We start from the raw sequence: 7,469 nt of genomic DNA on the forward strand, positions 1-7,469 counted from the left end.
AGCGCACCCAAATTCTGCACGTATGTAGCATAATCTTTCTCCTAGTACCAACCATTGCATCCATTGCCCTCCCACTGAAATTAAAGCCAAAAAATATTTAGTCAAAAATATTCAAGAAAAGTAGGTCAATTAGCCATAATAATAAAATGCGTAAGAAACTCACACCGCGATCCGGGCACTTGTAGAAAACACGACCTTGTTGGGTCCCTGTCTCTTGACTCGATACTCCATCACAATCTTCTGCTTACACTTGCCACAGATAATGAGAGGGAGTTCTGGCCTCAGTCATTTCGCAACTGAACGAGAGGCCGAGGATCCGGTACCAGTTGTCATCTACTTTCTATACATATTTTTACAAACTAGTGTAAATTTCACATTTTCTAAAATGATATATTTAAACAAAACTAGTACGGATTTCACATGTTTCAATAAATAACCATCCGTACTAGCTGACCTTGCTTACGTGATCATCTCGGTGAGCATTTCTCCACCGGACGACACCGTACTTGGCCAAGGAAGAGCTCCGATTCTACGAGGAAGGCAACACGGCCTTCCACAACCGTTGCCGCTCTCTCTCGTAGAATCAAAGCTCCTCCTTGACGTCCGTTACCGCTCGGCAGAGAACATGCTCGCCGAGCTGAACACGGTCCGCAAGTTCAACTAGTACGGATTTTCTACAATTTTCTAACTATTTTCTAAGTTTTTAATTTCATGGAAAAATTAATTCTAAAAAATAAAAGGCATGATTTCTAAGTATTTTATTTCATGGAAAAAAATAATTCTAACACTACTGGAATCGCGGGATTTGCCTAGTGCCGCAGGCACTAGGCAAAGGCCTAGAAACACTAGGCAAACAGTTTGCCTAGTATCACACTAGGCAAACAAGGGTCGGCAGAGGCGGACTAGGCAAAGAGCACTTTGTCGAGTGTCAAACATCGGACACTCGGCAAAGTGTTTGCCTAGTGTCAAGGACACCACTCGGCAAAAGTATTCCACTGACGGTGAAAATAGTAACAGACGTTTTGCCTAGTGTCGGAGGTCAGACACTCGGCAAAGTATGCAAGGTTTGCCTAGTGCCAGACGTCCGACACTAGGCAAATATGCCAAGCTTTGCCTAGTGTCAGGCCTCCGACACTAGGCAAACTGCCTACTTTGCCTAGTGTTAGTTTTCTGACACTAGGCAAAGCATGTTCCTAGGTGTGCCACGTGTGGCCCCTTTGCCTAGTGTCAGACCCCTGACACTAAGCAAAGTAACTAGAAGCTGAATTTTTTATTATTCCATTTGCGACACAAATATAAATCATATTCAAACACCGCAAATATATCACATGAATCATAAATAAGAACCACATGTTCACATATATCACATGTTCATACCAAAAGTCCAAATGTGCCACAAGTTCACAAGTTCATAAGTGCACAACCAAATTTCTTAACAAAGTTCACAACAAGCTGATCACGACGATTGTCAAGGGTGAAGAGGCCCGTGGTTTGATGCTCCAGGCGACCCTTCCACTTGATTCGGCTCAAGCTGTGGTGCCGGCGACGCTCCAATCTGTGAAGCCGACGACCCTTCCACTTGATTCGGCTCAAGCTATGGTGCCGGCGACGCTCCAATCTGTGAAGCCGGCGACCCTCCAATTTGATTCAATGCCACGCCCGATTGATGCTGAAAAAAATGAAAAGGATATCGTCAATAAAAAATTTCGATAGAACCTCCCCTGCACGGAGAGGTTTCCAAACCCTGCAAGAAGACAAACGGCACGATGACCGTTAAGAACATACATATCAATACACCGCCACCAACACCACCACCACCCGAACACCACAACTGCCACCACCACACCACAACAACAACCGCCGTCACCACCAACACCATATTGTATGTTTGAGATTGCATATTTTTTCTAGTGTGCCCTATGTCGGGTTGGAACATAATAAGTAATATATTGGTACTCACAGGAGTAGCTGCTTGAGGAAGTGGCAAGACTAGGCTAGCTGGCATGGTCCGCCCCATAGCGGCGCCAAGAGTGGACACGAACCCCACCAGCTCCTCTATCCTCTGTCGTTGGGCCTCCCGCTCTTCCACCGCCCTCGCTTCCATCTCCTCGCAAAGCCTTCTTTCTTCTAGCAGTTGAGCCTACAACATTTGACCCCCAATGTTAAACACTATAAGACATGTGTGGTTTTTTGACATTCTATTTATGTCAAAATATATGGAATTAATGTCACAACTTAAGATTTATGACATCCAGTTGACGAAAATTCGAACATCAAAAAACCAGCGTCACAAATTGTGCAGCAATAAACATCAACCTCCAGGGCACTAACATATGGGAAAACAACGTAAAGGATACACCATTTGTAGTTTCATATCACATAAAATAATGGACAAGATCTATTACATTCTAGGGTAATAATGTGGCCATCATATTAAAGAAACAAATCCAGACTCAAATATTTTTCAAAACTAATATATGGTAAAGAAAATTTAGATTATCTCAGAAACATTCACGGCTGATAGTGCAACCATATGCAGAGTTAGTAAACAAAATCGATTAACCAAAACTGTCTTTAATCAGAAAACTTGTGAACTAAGAGGGCTGCTACATCTCACACAGTATGAATGAACATTCAAAAAACTTGTGAACTGCATTCAAGACGGCTGCTATATCTCACACAGGAATGAATGAACAATTTTAATTAGCATAGACTTATCAATGATTGCTAAAGTTTTTTTTAAATAATAGCACACAGAAAAGTTAGCTATTCGGTAACACAGTTATTCTATTAGAGAAGCTAGCTATTCACATGCCAATCAAAGTTGCATTCAGGCTTATGCCCCGGTGCCAAATAAATAACTTCAGCAAACATAATATTTTATAGCTGTACTGTTATATACGGCAAGATGGACTTATAGCACATACTGCAATTTAGTACCATATTATTTAAGAAAGCAAGATGACCAATCAACATTACAAAAGGATATTCCAACAAAAATGTGCCATGCCGTCACGGAGATTAGGGAAATCAGGAGCACCTGCTTACTTGGCTGCTTCTCCCGTTTGGCAGCTTGAAAGAGCAGCATCAGGCACAGGAACAGCACGCTGCCACGGCCCACGGCTCAGCCTCGAGGCGTTTTCACCGGTCTGGACCCCAATCCAAGAGGCAGCGGTAGCCGAAGCCTGCATCATCTGGTGTTAACACAAAAAATAGACAGGCAGACGGATCGACGGACAACAGGAAGCGAGGCGGCGGACCTTCAGTGAGATGGCGCACTAGACGGCGAGTCAGGGGAGGAGCATGGTTGCTTGCATGCCTCCGTGAACTCCATCCCCTTTTCCCCCTCTCAGATCCGAGCACGAGCTTCGCCACTGTGGATTTCCACAGGTCACGCCAGGCTGCGCATGGGACCACGCGAGAACGGCTACACCAAGCCTTGCGATGGACTGCCTAGTAAGAACAGGACGGGCCTGGCGGGTACCACGGCGGTGATCTCACGTACTCCTCTAAGGACGGTGGCCGCAACACCGCGCCGCCCTGAGCTTGACGAGGAGCGGAGAGGAGGCCGGCCCCGGCAACGGGACTTGGCCGGAGACGACCGAAGGCCGGCCATGGTGCCTTGCAGCCTCCCCAAGCCGGAGGCGATTGGAGAAGGCCCGATCTACGACCTCCATGGCCGGATCTATGTCGGCGCAATGCAGATCGCCGGCGGCGGCGGCATGCTACGGCGGCTGCTCGAGACACTGGGAGACTGGTGAGTGGTGGTTAGGGTTGGGTTCTCAGACTCCTGAAACGTGGGGTGGAGGAGGAGCGTCTGAGGAAGTGCGGCGGCTGCGGGGAATAGAGAAATGAGAGGGAACGGTTAGGGTTCTCGACTTTTATTCCTATCCTGATACATCTTGACCATCGGTTTTCATTCAACGGCATAGGAGCGCGAGTGACATCGGGCTAAGTGAGAAAGGCCCACTTACAGCATGATTTGCTGGAACAAAAAGGCCCAAGAGCCGTAGCAGTACACCTATTATTTTTTTTAAATAAAAAAACACTCAAACAATATAAACTGAAAATTAACTTTGCCGAGTGTCGATAACCCAACACTAGGCAAACACTATAAAAAATAAGTTTGCCTAGTGTCTTCCATGAGACACTAGGCAAAGAGGCCAGTTTGCCTAGTGTCTAGCTGGCACACTAGGCAAACTTATTTATTTTTTTTCAATTTTGGTCTTCAAACTTTTTATCGAGCCTCCCTACATAAAATGAGACTACATGTTGAAAGTTGGCACAATTTTATGAAATTTTTCTATATTTCTTTAGTTTATTTAATTTCTTTGAATTTTTTCGACAAATGCAAATTTGAACTGCAAGTGTGTCGAATAATGGCAATTCATGAATGCAAAAATGATATTCATGTTAGTAAGTGTTAGTTGAGGCCGTATCTAGAAACAGACCAAAAATTTCACACATCTTCACGTCGAGACAAGACCACGAACTTACGAGCAAATAGTTTTTAAATTCTATTAAATGAAAACGGAGTCTGAAATTCATGAAACTTGTCGCCAAGTCAAGATATCGCATGCGGGTGCCATGATAAAAATTTAAAAAGATTTCGAGCACATCGTCACGTATGATGCTTAGAAACCCTAACATCTCCACATGATCACATCGTCACGTATGTGGAGATGTTAGGGTTTCTAAGCATCATACGTGACGATGTGCTCGAAATCTTTTTAAATTTTTATCATGGCACCCGCATGCGATATCTTGACTTGGCGACAAGTTTCATGAATTTCAGACTCCGTTTTCATTTAATAGAATTTAAAAACTATTTGCTCGTAAGTTCGTGGTCTTGTCTCGACGTGAAGATGTGTGAAATTTTTGGTCTGTTTCTAGATACGGCCTCAACTAACACTTACTAACATGAATATCATTTTTGCATTCATGAATTGCCATTATTCGACACACTTGCAATTCAAATTTGCATTTGTCGAAAAAATTCAAAGAAATTAAATAAACTAAAGAAATATAGCAAAATTTCATAAAATTGTGCCAACTTTCAACATGTTGGTCAAGGTATAGTAGGAAAGCTACAGAAAAAAATTGGAAGCTAAAATCAAAAAAAGAAAAAATATTTTGCCTAGTGTCTCTGTAAGACACTAGGCAAATTGGCCAGTTTGCCTAGTGTCGTCCGGAGACACTAGGCAAAGTTCTAATTTTACCGAGTGTTAACGGAAGACACTCGGCAAAATGGTAACGGCGGTTGCCCTCCGGCAGCCTTTGCCGAGTGTGATGGTATGCCTAGTATTGACACTGGGCAAAATGGTCATTTACCGAGTGGATTTCTTTGCCTAGTGTCGACACTCGGCAAATCGTTATTTTGCCTAGTGCCTTTATTTTGCCGAGTGCTCCGGGGTCTAATACTCGGCAAACAAGCTCTTTGCCTAGTGTCCGACAATTAGCACTAGGCAAACCATTAAACACTAGGTAAATCTCGGTTTTCCAGTAGTGTAAGTGACCTGCTCGATATCGGCGAGCTCGCGGGCGTTTAGGTTGCCGAGGATAGTAACATTTGTAGATGACATTTGTAGGTCTGAAGTTATCAAATATCCATCAAATTATAGCTCAAAAACATATTTCAATAAATAACCATCCGTACTAGTTGACCTTGCTTACGTGATCATCTCGGCCAGCATTTCTTCACCGGACGGCACCGTACTTGGCCAAGGAAGAGCTCCGATTCTACGAGAAAGGAAACACGGTCTTCCACGACCGTTGCCGCTCTCCCTCGTAGAATCAAAGCTCCTCCTTGACGTCTGTTACCGCTCAGCAGAGAACATGTTGGCCGAGCTGAACACGGTCCGCAAGTTCAACTAGTACGGATTTTCTACAATTTTCTAACTATTTTCTAAGTTTTTCATTTCGTGAAAAAATTAATTCTAAGATCACGTAAGCCGCCGGGGATGAGGATGGCGCGTGCTCCAGCGAGGACGAGCGAGGCGTGATTTTGATGAACTAATTTAACTTTTGTTTATCCAAACATATATGCAAATCATCATGTGATTTTGAGCTAAAAATGACATATAAAATCATAATAAAGTCCAACATATAAAGTTACACATGCATCTATATCGCAAAATGAGACAAGCTACTGATAAAACATAAGAGGATTATGTTTGTTACCTCCAAAATCGAAGAGCAACACCAATGGAGGGGGAGAGAGCAAGAACAACAGCAAGTTGAAGAACAGAGGCACTGAGTTTAAATGGAATGGCTCGGGCTCGGGGAGGAAAAAATGAGCTGGATTATAGGCCGGGATAATTAGTCCCGGTTAGGGGGCCAAACCGGGACTAAAGATTAATCTTTATTCCCGGGGCATCACTCAAACCGGGACTAAAAGATTTAGTCCCGGTTGGTATTAGCAACCAGGACTAAAGGTACCTTTAGTCCCGGTTGGTAATACCAGCCAGGACTAAAGATCCCTGCCCCGCGGACGACCGTTGGGCAGGGACTTTAGTCCCGGGGGCAAAAAAAAATGCCGAGGCTAATGCTAAATTGGGACATCGTTATAAAGTATGTTCTCTAGTAGTGCAATATGGGTGTAACGAGCTCAAGCTGTATAAGAGTATGCAATGCAAGAACAAGCAGGTGGAAGGAAGTTTTATGTGTCCAGATCTTCTTCAGAGGCGACCCTTGAGCTTCTAAAAAAGCACAGCATGAATCTGTCTCCATTCCTTCATATAGCTTCAGCTTCGAAGATCAAGTTTTCAGCTTCTTCCTCCAGCAAACAACTGCTTCCTGCAATTTTTAGTTGAAAGTTGTAACAGATACCCTAAGGGAAAAGATGATGGAACTGTCTTTGCTAGAGATGGCGTCAAAATGTTTCAAATTAAAATATGAAGAAAAAAAGAGGAGCAAAATGGTGTTGCCAGAAAGATTAAACAAAATTGATCCAGTGACATCAATGTGCTCAGTCACCACTTTAGCTCAAAATGCATATTTGGGTGGTTGTGCTATTCTTACCTACACTGTGTCTCCAAATTAACTAGGCACAATAATTGTTTTTGTATCTTGTTATACATACTCATGCTGCATTTCTTACATTTATTCTTCATTTCATGGAGAAACTCAGGCGACCAGTATTTAGCTATAAAAAGTGAGTGACAATGTGTCGATCAGGTGATCTTTTGCGGACTCTTCTCCGCTTGTTATCAGATTGTTGGCTCATTCAGATAAAATCAAGTAATAAAATGCCTGCATTTTAAAAGGCATTTTTCTCAGGACATTTTTTGCAGAACGTCTTCCACTTGTCATGAAGTTGGTTGCTTATTAAGATTAAATCAATTAGCAAAGTGACTACATTGTAAAAGCCAAATAGTTCAAGATTACTTTCTACTATCTGACAGTGGGCCATAACATTCTCCTATACTGTATGGGTTTTAGAAGTTCGATTTTTCCTGAACAAGATTTCT

General features: G+C 43.1%; 1 long non-coding RNA gene across 1 annotated transcript; it reads right to left on the reverse strand.

Annotated features, from left to right (window-relative positions):
- Positions 1-1,336: 1,336 nt before the first annotated feature.
- Positions 1,337-2,106, reverse strand: LOC136551097 (uncharacterized). Its single transcript, XR_010782440.1, has 2 exons — positions 1,961-2,106; positions 1,337-1,669 (listed from the first exon to the last, which is right to left on the reverse strand). It is a non-coding gene; the product is annotated as an uncharacterized lncRNA (long non-coding RNA).
- Between the last annotated feature and the right edge of the window lie 5,363 nt (positions 2,107-7,469).

The sequence above is a fragment of the Miscanthus floridulus genome, chromosome 4 (genome assembly GCF_019320115.1).
Source record: "Miscanthus floridulus cultivar M001 chromosome 4, ASM1932011v1, whole genome shotgun sequence".
Lineage (NCBI taxonomy): Eukaryota > Viridiplantae > Streptophyta > Magnoliopsida > Poales > Poaceae > Miscanthus > Miscanthus floridulus.